Source organism: Leuresthes tenuis, unplaced genomic scaffold, assembly GCF_036924035.1.
Source record: "Leuresthes tenuis unplaced genomic scaffold, fLeuTen1.0.hap1 SCAF_1, whole genome shotgun sequence".
In the NCBI taxonomy this organism is placed as follows: Eukaryota; Metazoa; Chordata; class Actinopteri; order Atheriniformes; family Atherinopsidae; genus Leuresthes; species Leuresthes tenuis.
In genome coordinates this window covers 41702422-41718589 of record NW_027325355.1, presented here as the reverse complement: position 1 = coordinate 41718589, position 16168 = coordinate 41702422, and positions in this window count along the sequence as shown.

Below are 16168 nucleotides of genomic sequence, written 5' to 3'. Positions count from 1 at the left end.
GGGGTCTAGCACAGTGGGCACACCATGGGGCCAGCAGCCCCCCAGCCACCACAGACCCTGAACCAGCAGAATAATTAATTCCTGCTGGCCACTCCTTCCCGAGCAGCAACCAGGAAGCAGGGGTGTGAGAAGACCCCTCCCCTCACCCTTCTGGCTCTTCAATATTTTCTAATAGTGAGCGATTAAAATTGAGGGGCAGCCAACCTTGTAGAACTGGGAGCGCGGCCCTCTGGGCAGCCTACATACCCAAAGAGCCCCGTCCACCAGATGCCACTCAGTGCAACCACCCCCCAAGACCTAATGTGTGTGTGTGTGTTTGATAAGTAGTGATGTCTAAGGTGTAATTAAAACAGGGGCGGGGAACTGCAGAGTGCAGCCAAGGGGACCACCTACGTGGCCCCATCCACTACACCCCACAGAACACACACGCCCCCCAAAACCCTTCATGTGTGAGTGTGTGCTGTGTACAGGAGCCAAAAGGGAGAGGGTATGGGGATATACACCGGGAGAGCTACTCTCCCCCGGAGAGGGCAGCCAGGGACTGGCAGCAATAGGCACCCCCGCTACCTGGGACCCAGCACAGGGCAGGAGGGCCTGATGTCCACCAGGCTCGGGGCTTGCAGCGACCATATTCCGGGAGCTACTGTACCCCCAGAAGGTACCCACCCCGCCCCACCCCACTCAACCCAACCCCACCCCACCCCGGAGGACCTCTACAAACAAACACACAAATAACAACAAACAAACCACCCGGTCACACCAGACGCAGCAGCCCGGGCCTGAGACCCACCATCACCCAGGCCCCCCCCCATCAGGGGAAAAGCAACCCCCCCACCGCACGCCCCAACACCCTAAAGAAAACAACCACCTGCGGACACCCTGGAGGTCCCAGAGCAACAAGCCTGGCACCAGGACCTGCACTAACCCACCCATACTGTGGCATGTCCAGGGCAACCCAGCCCCCCCGGGCGCAAGGCAGCGCCCAGCCACCAGGTCCCAGGCCCAGCACTACTACCCACGCCAGAGCGGCCCGGCCACCCGGTACAGAGCCAGCAGCCACCACCCCAAGGCCCCTAAGGGACCCCGCCCCACACAGCAAGACAGCCCCACCCGCAAGCCCCCAAAACTGCCCTCCAAGCCCGACACACAGTCCCCCCCAGCAATGACCAACCCGGTCCCCACGACCCGAGAGACCACCAGACGCCCAAAGCCACACAGCCCCCCCCAGCACACACCCAACCGCCCAGAGCGACGGGACAGCAACCCACCACCACCACTATGTGATAAAGCTAATCAGCGGGGACCAGAGAGAATGAAATTCAGCCAATTGATGTTTTGAGGAGGCAGACATTGTTTCCATGCTAATATAATCTAAAATAACATTTCTAAACTGCTTAATACACAGACTGTTTTTCGCTTTCCAGGTCATGAGAATAGTTTTCTTTGCGATACATAACACTGCGAGGACCATGCAAACAAGCAGAGAAAAAACAAACACACAAACAAACAAAAACAAGCACAAGTAGTGGCAATCGCATACAACACAACTGTGCATATAGATGACCTGAGGCGACATGGTAATACATCAACTGCTACTGGACTAATGAATGTGTATTGTGTGTGTGTGTGTGTGTGTGTGAGAACATGCAACACCCATGGCACAGGACCTACATGATAACCGTTCTTACTTATGAGTGTATAAGTGTACACGGCCACAATCCACAGCCCCCCCAAGCAATCAGAAACAGGCAGAGAGGCCCACAAGACCCAGGCCACCAGCAGCCCCCACGGAGCACAGAACCCAGGATACCCACCGCAGGGACAACCACGCATCCACCCAGAAGACAGCAGTGGAAGCCCCCGGACAGAGCCCCCATAAGCATAGGGCAGAGGCGCCCGGGAGCCAGGGGCAACAGCCCACCGACACCACCAGGCCGCAGCCGCCCAGACATGGGCCGTGCACCGGACCCGGCCCCAGGAGCCCGAGCGCCCCAAAACCCCCCGGCAGAGGCCCCACCCAATACCCGGGAGGGCCAAGCGCCCCAGACAGCCATGCAGTGGGTCAGCGCCTGCCTCAGTGCCCCTGGCCAAGAGCCCTGGCAGTCAAGACGTGCCCACAGGTGGGTGAAGTCGCGAGGAGTGGGGAGAGGCAACGCCGCCCCCCCATTGGGAGAAGCACAGGCAGGCCAGGCGACAGCAAGTCCCAGACCCAGGCCCAATCATCACCACACACACTTTCACGTCCCATACATCCACACGTCATCCCTCCCTTGACTCCGCTGGGGTCTAGCACAGTGGGCACACCATGGGGCCAGCAGCCCCCCAGCCACCACAGACCCTGAACCAGCAGAATAATTAATTCCTCCTGGCCACTCCTTCCCGAGCAGCAACCAGGAAGCAGGGGTGTGAGAAGACCCCTCCCCTCACCCTTCTGGCTCTTCAATATTTTCTAATAGTGAGCGATTAAAATTGAGGGGCAGCCAACCTTGTAGAACTGGGAGCGCGGCCCTCTGGGCAGCCTACATACCCAAAGAGCCCCGTCCACCAGATGCCACTCAGTGCAACCACCCCCCAAGACCTAATGTGTGTGTGTGTTTGATAAGTAGTGATGTCTAAGGTGTAATTAAAACAGGGGCGGGGAACTGCAGAGTGCAGCCAAGGGGACCACCTACGTGGCCCCATCCACTACACCCCACAGAACACACACGCCCCCCAAAACCCTTCATGTGTGAGTGTGTGCTGTGTACAGGAGCCAAAAGGGAGAGGGTATGGGGATATACACCGGGGGAGCTACTCTCCCCCGGAGAGGGCTGCCAGGGCCTGGCTGCAATAGGCACCCCCGCTACCTGGGACCCAGCACAGGGCAGGAGGGCCTGATGTCCACCAGGCTCGGGGCTTGCAGCGACCATATTCCGGGAGCTACTGTACCCCCAGAAGGTACCCACCCCGCCCAACCCCACTCAACCCAACCCCATCCCACCCCGGAGGACCTCTACAAAAAAACAAACAAACCACCCGGTCACACCAGACGCAGCAGCCCGGGCCTGAGACCCACCATCACCCAGGCCCCCCCCTCAACAGAGGAAAAGCACCCCCCCCACCGCACGCCCCAACACCCTAAAGAAAACAACCACCTGCGGACACCCTGGAGGTCCCAGAGCAACAAGCCTGGCACCAGGACCTGCACTAACCCACCCATACTGTGGCATGTCCAGGGCAACCCAGCCCCCCCGGGCGCAAGGCAGCGCCCAGCCACCAGGTCCCAGGCCCAGCACTACCACCCACGCCAGAGCGGCCCGGCCACCCGGTACAGAGCCAGCAGCCACCACCCCAAGGCCCCTAAGGGACCCCGCCCCACACAGCAAGACAGCCCCACCCGCAAGCCCCCAAAACTGCCCTCCAAGCCCGACACACAGTCCCCCCCAGCAATGACCAACCCGGTCCCCACGACCCGAGAAATCCACCAGACGCCCAAAGCCACACAGCCCCCCCCAGCACACACCCAACCGCCCAGAGCGACGGGACAGCAACCCACCACCACCACTATGTGATAAAGCTAATCAGCGGGGACCAGAGAGAATGAAATTCAGCCAATTGATGTTTTGAGGAGGCAGACATTGTTTCCATGCTAATATAATCTAAAATAACATTTCTAAACTGCTTAATACACAGACTGTTTTTCGCTTTCCAGGTCATGAGAATAGTTTTCTTTGCGATACATAACACTGCGAGGACCATGCAAACAAGCAGAGAAAAAACAAACACACAAACAAACAAAAACAAGCACAAGTAGTGGCAATCGCATACAACACAACTGTGCATATAGATGACCTGAGGCGACATGGTAATACATCAACTGCTACTAGACTAATGAATGTGTATTGTGTGTGTGTGTGTGAGAACATGCAACACCCATGGCACAGGACCTACATGATAACCGTTCTTACTTATGAGTGTATAAGTGTACACGGCCACAATCCACAGCCCCCCCAAGCAATCAGAAACAGGCAGAGAGGCCCACAAGACCCAGGCCACCAGCAGCCCCCACGGAGCACAGAACCCAGGATACCCACCGCAGGGACAACCACGCATCCACCCAGAAGACAGCAGTGGAAGCCCCCGGACAGAGCCCCCATAAGCATAGGGCAGAGGCGCCCGGGAGCCAGGGGCAACAGCCCACCGACCCCACCAGGCCCCAGCAGCCCAGACATGGGCCGTGCACCGGACCCGGCCCCAGGAGCCCGAGCGCCCCAAAACCCCCCGGCAGAGGCCCCACCCAATACCCGGGAGGGCCAAGCGCCCCAGACAGCCATGCAGTGGGTCAGCGCCTGCCTCAGTGCCCCTGGCCAAGAGCCCTGGCAGTCAAGACGTGCCCACAGGTGGGTGAAGTCGCGAGGAGTGGGGAGAGGCAACGCCGCCCCCCCATTGGGAGAAGCACAGGCAGGCCAGGCGACAGCAAGTCCCAGACCCAGGCCCAATCATCACCACACACACTTTCACGTCCCATACATCCACACGTCATCCCTCCCTTGACTCCGCTGGGGTCTAGCACATTGGGCACACCATGGGGCCAGCAGCCCCCCAGCCACCACAGACCCTGAACCAGCAGAATAATTAATTCCTGCTGGCCACTCCTTCCCGAGCAGCAACCAGGAAGCAGGGGTGTGAGAAGACCCCTCCCCTCACCCTTCTGGCTCTTCAATATTTTCTAATAGTGAGCGATTAAAATTGAGGGGCAGCCAACCTTGTAGAACTGGGAGCGCGGCCCTCTGGGCAGCCTACATACCCAAAGAGCCCCGTCCACCAGATGCCACTCAGTGCAACCACCCCCCAAGACCTAATGTGTGTGTGTGTGTTTGATAAGTAGTGATGTCTAAGGTGTAATTAAAACAGGGGCGGGGAACTGCAGAGTGCAGCCAAGGGGACCACCTACGTGGCCCCATCCACTACACCCCACAGAACACACACGCCCCCCAAAACCCTTCATGTGTGAGTGTGTGCTGTGTACAGGAGCCAAAAGGGAGAGGGTATGGGGATATACACCGGGAGAGCTACTCTCCCCCGGAGAGGGCAGCCAGGGACTGGCAGCAATAGGCACCCCCGCTACCTGGGACCCAGCACAGGGCAGGAGGGCCTGATGTCCACCAGGCTCGGGGCTTGCAGCGACCATATTCCGGGAGCTACTGTACCCCCAGAAGGTACCCACCCCGCCCAACCCCACTCAACCCAACCCCATCCCACCCCGGAGGACCTCTACAAAAAAACAAACAAACCACCCGGTTACACCAGACGCAGCAGCCCGGGCCTGAGACCCACCATCACCCAGGCCCCCCCCTCAACAGAGGAAAAGCACCCCCCCACCGCACGCCCCAACACCCTAAAGAAAACAACCACCTGCGGATACCCTGGAGGTCCCAGAGCAACAAGCCTGGCACCAGGACCTGCACCAACCCACCCATACTGTGGCATGTCCAGGGCAACCCAGCCCCCCCGGGCGCAAGGCAGCGCCCAGCCACCAGGGCCCAGGCCCAGCACCACCACCCACGCCAGAGCGGCCCAGCCACCCGGTACAGAGCCAGCAGCCACCACCCCAAGGCCCCTAAGGGACCCCGCCCCACACAGCAAGACATCCCCACCCGCAAGCCCCCAAAACTGCCCTCCAAGCCCGACACACAGTCCCCCCCAGCAATGACCAACCCGGTCCCCACGACCCGAGAGACCACCAGACGCCCAAAGCCACACAGCCCCCCCCAGCACACACCCAACCGCCCAGAGCGACAGGACAGCAACCCACCACCACCACTATGTGATAAAGCTAATCAGCGGGGACCAGAGAGAATGAAATTCAGCCAATTGATGTTTTGAGGAGGCAGACATTGTTTCCATGCTAATATAATCTAAAATAACATTTCTAAACTGCTTAATACACAGACTGTTTTTCGCTTTCCAGGTCATGAGAATAGTTTTCTTTGCGATACATAACACTGCGAGGACCATGCAAACAAGCAGAGAAAAAACAAACACACAAACAAACAAAAACAAGCACAAGTAGTGGCAATCGCATACAACACAACTGTGCATATAGATGACCTGAGGCGACATGGTAATACATCAACTGCTACTGGACTAATGAATGTGTATTGTGTGTGTGTGTGTGTGTGTGAGAACATGCAACACCCATGGCACAGGACCTACATGATAACCGTTCTTACTTATGAGTGTATAAGTGTACACGGCCACAATCCACAGCCCCCCCAAGCAATCAGAAACAGGCAGAGAGGCCCACAAGACCCAGGCCACCAGCAGCCCCCACGGAGCACAGAACCCAGGATACCCACCGCAGGGACAACCACGCATCCACCCAGAAGACAGCAGTGGAAGCCCCCGGACAGAGCCCCCATAAGCATAGGGCAGAGGCGCCCGGGAGCCAGGGGCAACAGCCCACCGACCCCACCAGGCCCCAGCCGCCCAGACATGGGCCGTGCACCGGACCCGGCCCCAGGAGCCCGAGCGCCCCAAAACCCCCCGGCAGAGGCCCCACCCAATACCCGGGAGGGCCAAGCGCCCCAGACAGCCATGCAGTGGGTCAGCGCCTGCCTCAGTGCCCCTGGCCAAGAGCCCTGGCAGTCAAGACGTGCCCACAGGTGGGTGAAGTCGCGAGGAGTGGGGAGAGGCAACGCCGCCCCCCCATTGGGAGAAGCACAGGCAGGCCAGGCGACAGCAAGTCCCAGACCCAGGCCCAATCATCACCACACACACTTTCACGTCCCATACATCCACACGTCATCCCTCCCTTGACTCCGCTGGGGTCTAGCACAGTGGGCATACCATGGGGCCAGCAGCCCCCCAGCCACCACAGACCCTGAACCAGCAGAATAATTAATTCCTCCTGGCCACTCCTTCCCGAGCAGCAACCAGGAAGCAGGGGTGTGAGAAGACCCCTCCCCTCACCCTTCTGGCTCTTCAATATTTTCTAATAGTGAGCGATTAAAATTGAGGGGCAGCCAACCTTGTAGAACTGGGAGCGCGGCCCTCTGGGCAGCCTACATACCCAAAGAGCCCCGTCCACCAGATGCCACTCAGTGCAACCACCCCCCAAGACCTAATGTGTGTGTGTGTGTTTGATAAGTAGTGATGTCTAAGGTGTAATTAAAACAGGGGCGGGGAACTGCAGAGTGCAGCCAAGGGGACCACCTACGTGGCCCCATCCACTACACCCCACAGAACACACACGCCCCCCAAAACCCTTCATGTGTGAGTGTGTGCTGTGTACAGGAGCCAAAAGGGAGAGGGTATGAAGGCAGCCAGGGACTGGCTGCAATAGGCACCCCCGCTACCTGGGACCCAGCACAGGGCAGGAGGGCCTGATGTCCACCAGGCTCTGGGCTTGCAGCGACCATATTCCGGGAGCTACTGTACCCCCAGAAGGTACCCACCCCGCCCAACCCCATCCCACCCCGGAGGACCTCTACAAAAAAACAAACAAACCACCCGGTCACACCAGACGCAGCAGCCCGGGCCTGAGACCCACCATCACCCAGGCACCCCCCTCAACAGGGGAAAAGCACCCCCCCCACCGCACGCCCCAACACCCTAAAGAAAACAACCACCTGCGGACACCCTGGAGGTCCCAGAGCAACAAGCCTGGCACCAGGACCTGCACCAACCCACCCATACTGTGGCATGTCCAGGGCAACCCAGCCCCCCCGGGCGCAAGGCAGCGCCCAGCCACCAGGGCCCAGGCCCAGCACCACCACCCACGCCAGAGCGGCCCAGCCACCCGGTACAGAGCCAGCAGCCACCACCCCAAGGCCCCTAAGGGACCCCGCCCCACACAGCAAGACAGCCCCACCCGCAAGCCCCCAAAACTGCCCTCCAAGCCCGACACACAGTCCCCCCCAGCAATGACCAACCCGGTCCCCACGACCCGAGAGACCACCAGACGCCCAAAGCCACACAGCCCCCCCCCAGCACACACCCAACCGCCCAGAGCGACGGGACAGCAACCCACCACCACCACTATGTGATAAAGCTAATCAGCGGGGACCAGAGAGAATGAAATTCAGCCAATTGATGTTTTGAGGAGGCAGACATTGTTTCCATGCTAATATAATCTAAAATAACATTTCTAAACTGCTTAATACACAGACTGTTTTTCGCTTTCCAGTTCATGAGAATAGTTTTCTTTGCGATACATAACACTGCGAGGACCATGCAAACAAGCAGAGAAAAAACAAACACACAAACAAACAAAAACAAGCACAAGTAGTGGCAATCGCATACAACACAACTGTGCATATAGATGACCTGAGGCGACATGGTAATACATTAACTGCTACTGGACTAATGAATGTGTATTGTGTGTGTGTGTGTGTGTGTGTGAGAACATGCAACACCCATGGCACAGGACCTACATGATAACCGTGCTTAGTTATGAGTGTATAAGTGTACACGGCCACAATCCACAGCCCCCCCAAGCAATCAGAAACAGGCAGAGAGGCCCATAAGACCCAGGCCACCAGCAGCCCCCACGGAGCACAGAACCCAGGATGCCCACCGCAGGGACAACCACGCATCCACCCAGAAGACAGCAGTGGAAGCCCCCGGACTGAGCCCCCATAAGCATAGGGCAGAGGCGCCCGGGAGCCAAGGGCAACAGCCCACCGACCGCACCAGGCCCCAGCCGCCCAGACATGGGCCGTGCACCGGACCCGGCCCCAGGAGCCCGAGCGCCCCAAAACCCCCCGGCAGAGGCCCCACCCAATACCCGGGAGGGCCAAGCGCCCCAGACAGCCACGCAGTGGGTCAGCGCCTGCCCCAGTGCCCCTGGCCAAGAGCCCTGGCAGTCAAGACGTGCCCACAGGTGGGTGAAGTCGCGAGGAGTGGGGAGAGGCAACGCCGCCCCCCCATTGGGAGAAGCACAGGCAGGCCAGGCGACAGCAAGTCCCAGACCCAGGCCCAATCATCACCACACACACTTTCACGTCCCATACATCCACACATCCACACGTCATCCCTCCCTTGACTCTGCTGGGGTCTAGCACAGTGGGCACACCATGGGGCCAGCAGCCCCCCAGCCACCACAGACCCTGAACCAGCAGAATATTTAATTCCTCCTGGCCACTCCTTCCCGAGCAGCAACCAGGAAGCAGGGGTGTGAGAAGACCCCTCCCCTCACACTTCTGGCTCTTCAATATTTTCTAATAGTGAGCGATTAAAATTGAGGGGCAGCCAACCTTGTAGAACTGGGAGCGCAGCCCTCTGGGCAGCCTACATACCCAAAGAGCCCCGTCCACCAGATGCCACTCAGTGCAACCACCCCCCAAGACCTAATGTGTGTGTGTGTGTGTGTTTGATAAGTAGTGATGTCTAAGGTGTAATTAAAACAGGGGCGGGGAACTGCAGAGTGCAGCCAAGGGGACCACCTACGTGGCCCCATCCACTACACCCCACAGAACACACACGCCCCCCAAAACCCTTCATGTGTGAGTGTGTGCTGTGTACAGGAGCCAAAAGGGAGAGGGGTATGGGGATATACACCGGGAGAGCTAGTCTCCCCCAGAGAGGGCAGCCAGGGACTGGCTGCAATAGGCACCCCCGCTACCTGGGACCCAGCACAGGGCAGGAGGGCCTGATGTCCACCAGGCTCGGGGCTTGCAGCGACCATATTCCGGGAGCTACTGTACCCCCAGAAGGTACCCACCCCGCCCAACCCCACTCAACCCAACCCCATCCCACCCCGGAGGACCTCTACAAAAAAACAAACAAACCACCCGGTCACACCAGACGCAGCAGCCCGGGCCTGAGACCCACCATCACCCAGGCCCCCCCCTCAACAGGGGAAAAGCACCCCCCCCACCGCACGCCCCAACACCCTAAAGAAAACAACCACCTGCGGACACCCTGGAGGTCCCAGAGCAACAAGCCTGGCACCAGGACCTGCACCAACCCACCCATACTGTGGCATGTCCAGGGCAACCCAGCCCCCCCGGGCGCAAGGCAGCGCCCAGCCACCAGGGCCCAGGCCCAGCACCACCACCCACGCCAGAGCGGCCCAGCCACCCGGTACAGAGCCAGCAGCCACCACCCCAAGGCCCCTAAGGGACCCCGCCCCACACAGCAAGACAGCCCCACCCGCAAGCCCCCAAAACTGCCCTCCAAGCCCGACACACAGTCCACCCCAGCAATGACCAACCCGGTCCCCACGACCCGAGAGACCACCAGACGCCCAAAGCCACACAGCCCCCCCCCCCAGCACACACCCAACCGCCCAGAGCGATGGGACAGCAACCCACCACCACCACTATGTGATAAAGCTAATCAGCGGGGACCAGAGAGAATGAAATTCAGCCAATTGATGTTTTGAGGAGGCAGACATTGTTTCCATGCTAATATAACTCTCTCAGTGTATATCCCCATACCCCTCTCCCTTTTGGCTCCTGTACACAGCACGCTGTGTGCCCGCTGCGCTACACCCCAGCGGAGTCAAGGGAGGGAGGACGTGTGGATGTGTGGATGTATGGGACGTCAAAGTGTGTGTGGTGATGATTGGGTCTGGGACTTGCCGTCGCCTAGTCTGCCTGTGCTTCTCCCAATAGGGGGGCGGCGTTGCCTCTCCCCACTGCTCGCAACTTCACCCACCTGTGGGCACGTCGTGACTCCCAGTAACTTGGCCAGGGAAGCTGGGGCAGGCGCTTGACCCACTGCGTGGCTGTCTGTGGTGCTTGGCCCTCCCGGGTATTGGGTGGGGCCTCTGCCGGGGGGTTTTGGGTTCCTGGGGCCCGGGTCCGTGGCCTGGTGGGGTCGGTGGGCTGTTGTCCCTGGCTCCCGGGGGGCCTCTGCCCTATGCTTATGGGGGCTCTGTCCGGGGGCTTCCACTGCTGTCTACTGGGTGGATGCGTGGTTGTCCCTGCGGTGGGCATCCTGGGTTCTGTGCTCCGTGGGGGCTGCTGGTGGCCTCTCTGCCTGCTTCTGATTGCTTGGGGGGGGGCTGTGGATTGTGGCACTCATAACTAAGCACGGTTATCATGTAGGTCCTGTGCCATGGGTGTTGCATGTTCCCCCCACACACACACACACACAATACACATTCATTAGTCCAGTAGCAGTTGATGTATTACCATGTCGCCTCAGGTCATCTATATCCACAGTTGTGTTGTATGCGATTGCCACTACTTGTGCTTGTTGTTGTTTGTTTGTGTGTTTGTTTGTTCTCTGCTTGTCTGCTTTCAGGTGCTCCTGGTGGCGCAAAGGCTGGATTCGCAACAGAGACCATGGATTATTGTCTGTTTTGTTTTTTTACAGGTGTAGCAGCTGGTTGTCTGGTTTTTGTTTCTTTTTTTGTTCTGTTTCCTCTTCTTTCCTTTTCCCCCGGTCCGGTTCAGTTCCATTACATGTTATATATAACAAGAAATAAATAAATGGGCATCAAGGGGAGCTTTACATTTATAAAACTTCCCTTGGCAAAGCAAATCAGTTTGGCATAAAAGGTATTCACAATTCTGCTGCCATAATGCTGAACAGAACAAGGGAAAAAAGTGAAGGAATTCATTTTACAGCTAAATCCTCATAAAGAGCGTATTGCTCAACCATAAGTGTGGTTCTTTCTCATACAAGGTTATACAAAGAAGTTTATGTTTGAAACCAGCTTAAACATGGACAAATATGAAGGACAAAGCAGTTTTAACTTGGTTTGAGTGAAGCAATTAATTTTATGGCAATATCTGAAATCTTGACTATCTACTTAAAAGAAAGCGAATTTCGGATTCTAGAAGAACAAGTGTGGTTCTTTCTCATATAAGGTAATATAAAGAAGTTTATACTCGAAACCAGCTTAGACATGGATAAATAAGAAGGACAAAGCAGTTTTAACTTGGTTGAAGTGAAGGATTTCATTTTACAGCAAAATCCTGAAACGTGCATTACTCCTCATAAGGAGTGTATTGCTCAAACATGTGTTTTTTTCTCATACAAGATTATAAAAAGAAATTTATGTTTGAAACCATCTTAAACATTGACAAATATGAAGGACAAAGCAGTTTTAACTTGGTTTGAGTGAAGCAATTCATTTTATGGCAATATCTGAAATCTTCACTATCTCCTTGAAAGAAAGCGAATTTCGGATTCTAGAAGAACAAGTGTGGTTCTTTCTCATATAAGGTAATATAAAGAAGTTTATACTCGAAACCAGCTTAGACATGGATAAATAAGAAGGACAAAGCAGTTTTAACTTGGTTGAAGTGAAGGATTTCATTTTACAGCAAAATCCTGAAACGTGCATTACTCCTCATAAGGAGTGTATTGCTCAAACGTGTTTTTTTCTCATACAAGATTATAAAAAGAAATTTATGTTTGAAACCATCTTAAACATTGACAAATATGAAGGACAAAGCAGTTTTAACTTGGTTTGAGTGAAGCAATTCATTTTATGGCAATATCTGAAATCTTCACTATCTCCTTGAAAGAAAGCGAATTTCGGATTCTAGAAGAACAAGTGTGGTTCTTTCTCATATAAGGTAATATAAAGAAGTTTATACTCGAAACCAGCTTAGACATGGATAAATAAGAAGGACAAAGCAGTTTTAACTTGGTTGAAGTGAAGGATTTCATTTTACAGCAAAATCCTGAAACGTGCATTACTCCTCATAAGGAGTGTATTGCTCAAACATGTGTTTTTTTCTCATACAAGATTATAAAAAGAAATTTATGTTTGAAACCATCTTAAACATTGACAAATATGAAGGACAAAGCAGTTTTAACTTGGTTTGAGTGAAGCAATTCATTTTATGGCAATATCTGAAATCTTCACTATCTCCTTGAAAGAAAGCGAATTTCGGATTCTAGAAGAACAAGTGTGGTTCTTTCTCATATAAGGTAATATAAAGAAGTTTATACTCGAAACCAGCTTAGACATGGATAAATAAGAAGGACAAAGCAGTTTTAACTTGGTTGAAGTGAAGGATTTCATTTTACAGCAAAATCCTGAAACGTGCATTACTCCTCATAAGGAGTGTATTGCTCAAACATGTGTTTTTTTCTCATACAAGATTATAAAAAGAAATTTATGTTTGAAACCATCTTAAACATTGACAAATATGAAGGACAAAGCAGTTTTAACTTGGTTTGAGTGAAGCAATTCATTTTATGGCAATATCTGAAATCTTCACTATCTCCTTGAAAGAAAGCGAATTTCGGATTCTAGAAGAACAAGTGTGGTTCTTTCTCATATAAGGTAATATAAAGAAGTTTATACTCGAAACCAGCTTAGACATGGATAAATAAGAAGGACAAAGCAGTTTTAACTTGGTTGAAGTGAAGGATTTCATTTTACAGCAAAATCCTGAAACGTGCATTACTCCTCATAAGGAGTGTATTGCTCAAACATGTGTTTTTTTCTCATACAAGATTATAAAAAGAAATTTATGTTTGAAACCATCTTAAACATTGACAAATATGAAGGACAAAGCAGTTTTAACTTGGTTTGAGTGAAGCAATTCATTTTATGGCAATATCTGAAATCTTCACTATCTCCTTGAAAGAAAGCGAATTTCGGATTCTAGAAGAACAAGTGTGGTTCTTTCTCATATAAGGTAATATAAAGAAGTTTATACTCGAAACCAGCTTAGACATGGATAAATAAGAAGGACAAAGCAGTTTTAACTTGGTTGAAGTGAAGGATTTCATAGTTAGCAGTTCCTTGATGAGGGATATTTCAGACACCAAAATCCATTTTCTAAAGAGAAATAAAGAGAAAACAACAATCACTTCTGTTAAAGACTGAAAAAGAAATGTCACCCATGAAATCAACAATGCTTTTAGGGACTTCTATAAAACCTTATATTCATCACAAAATGATCCATCAGACAGTAACATAGATCAGTTTCTTAGTAATATCAACCTTCCAAAATTACAAACCGAACAGGCAATGGCTCTGGATTCACCTCTCTCAATAGGAGAACTCCATGAAGCCCTTCAACATATGCCTAGTAACAAAGCCCCGGGTGGCCACCAGATGGTTTTCCAGCAGAGTTCTACAAAGAATTGTGGACTGTTTTGGCACTGCATTTCACAAAATGGTATTACAAGTTAAGCAGAATGGCAGATTATCCCCACACATGAACTCTGCTAACATTATCCTGCTACAGAAACCAGGAAAAGACCCCATACTTCCATCCAGCTACCGCCCAATATCTCTAATAAATGCAGACCTCAAAATAATTTGTAAAGTCCTCGCCAAAAGAATAGAAAAAATAACTCCACTTATAATACATCCTGACTAGACAGGTTTCATAAAGGGTAGACGATCATCCACTAACACTCGCAGGCTAATTAATCTCATAGACTATTCTACCATCGACAACCTGGAAACCACAATAGTCTCTCTAGATGCAGAAAAAGCATTTGATCGAGTGAACTGGAAATTTTTATTCGCAGCATTAAAAAAATTCGGGTTTGGGTCACACTTCATCAACTGGATAAGGATATTATAAAGCTCCCCAAATGCAAGTGTCAGGACAAATGATCAAACTTCTCCAAGCTTCAGTCTGCAGAGAGGTACAAGACAGGGTTGCCCACTTTCTCCATCACTTTTTGCTATTTTCATCGAACCTTTTGCAGCTGCTATCAGACAAGATAGAAATATTAAAGGCATCCAACCCCAAAATATTGAGCATAAAATAAGTCTTTATGCTGATGATGTATTACTTTTCCTCCACAACTCACAGACATCTCTCACTCACACGATCACACTCATAAATAAATTCTCAGCACTTTCTGACTACTCTATCAATTGGTCTAAGACCACAGTTCTGCCCATTAACTGTAGGGTCCAGAATATACCTGCGATCACTTTACAGTCAGGAAATATTAGATATTTAGGCATAAACATTTCCTCCAGGCTCTCAGAGCTAACAAAGCTAAATTATGTGCAATTATTAAAGACAGTAGAGGACGATCTCTCTCGTTGGAAGTCCTTACCTATATCACTTATGGGGAGAGTTACAACCATTAAAATGATGATACTACCAAAAGTTAACTATTTGTTCTCAATGATCCCCATAAAACCATCTGCTACTTGGTTTAAGTCACTAGATTAATGCATCTCCAAATTTCTGTGGAAAAACAAACCACCACGTATTAGTTTAAAAACGCTACAGAAAACCAAGGAAAGTGGTTGATTAGATTTACCTCATTTTCAGCGCTATTCCTTAGCCAATAGGTTACAGTATATATCAAAATGGTTTAAACCTAGCCCAATAGATGAACCACACAGCTTCTGGCCACAAATATGTTTGAACACCTTTAGAATGACTCGAAATCCTAATTTACAGCTCATACAATACAAAATTCTTCATAGAACACACTATACAGGACAAAGGATGTTCAGGATGGGTCTAACACACTCTAACATCTGCTCACATTGCACAGATAACACACCTGATGATTATGCACACGCTTTGTGGTTTTGTGCGCCTGTCCAGAAGTTCTGGTTTGAAGTGTGTACGGACCTATCAACATGGCTAAAGTGTAGCATTCCTGCATGCTGGGTGACTTAGACAACATCAACATGGAAATTAACTCAGCACACATGGTCCTCACAGTGTTATGTATCGCAAAGAAAACTATTCTCATGAACTGGAAAGTGAAGAATAATCTGTGTATTAACCTGTTTAGAAATGTTCTTTTAGATTATATTAGCATGGAAACAATGTCTGCCTCCTTAAAACATCAATTGGCTGAATTTCATTCTCTCTGGTCCCCGCTGATTAACTGTGTGGCTTCGGGCGTCTGGTGGTCTCTCGGGTCGTGGGGACCGGGTTGGTCATTGCTGGGGGGGACTGTGTGTCGGGCTTGGAGGGCAGTTTTGGGGGCTTGCGGGTGGGGCTGTCTTGCTGTGTGGGGCGGGGTCCCTTAGGGGCCTTGGGGTGGTGGCTGCTGGCTCTGTACCGGGTGGCCGGGCCGCTCTGGCGTGGGTGGTAGTGCTGGGCCTGGGCCCTGGTGGCTGGGCGCTGCCTTGCGCCCGGGGGGGCTGGGTTGCCCTGGACATGCCACAGTATGGGTGGGTTAGTGCAGGTCCTGGTGCCAGGCTTGTTGCTCTGGGACCTCCAGGGTGTCCGCAGGTGGTTGTTTTCTTTAGGGTGTTGGGGCCTGGGTGATGGTGGATCTCAGG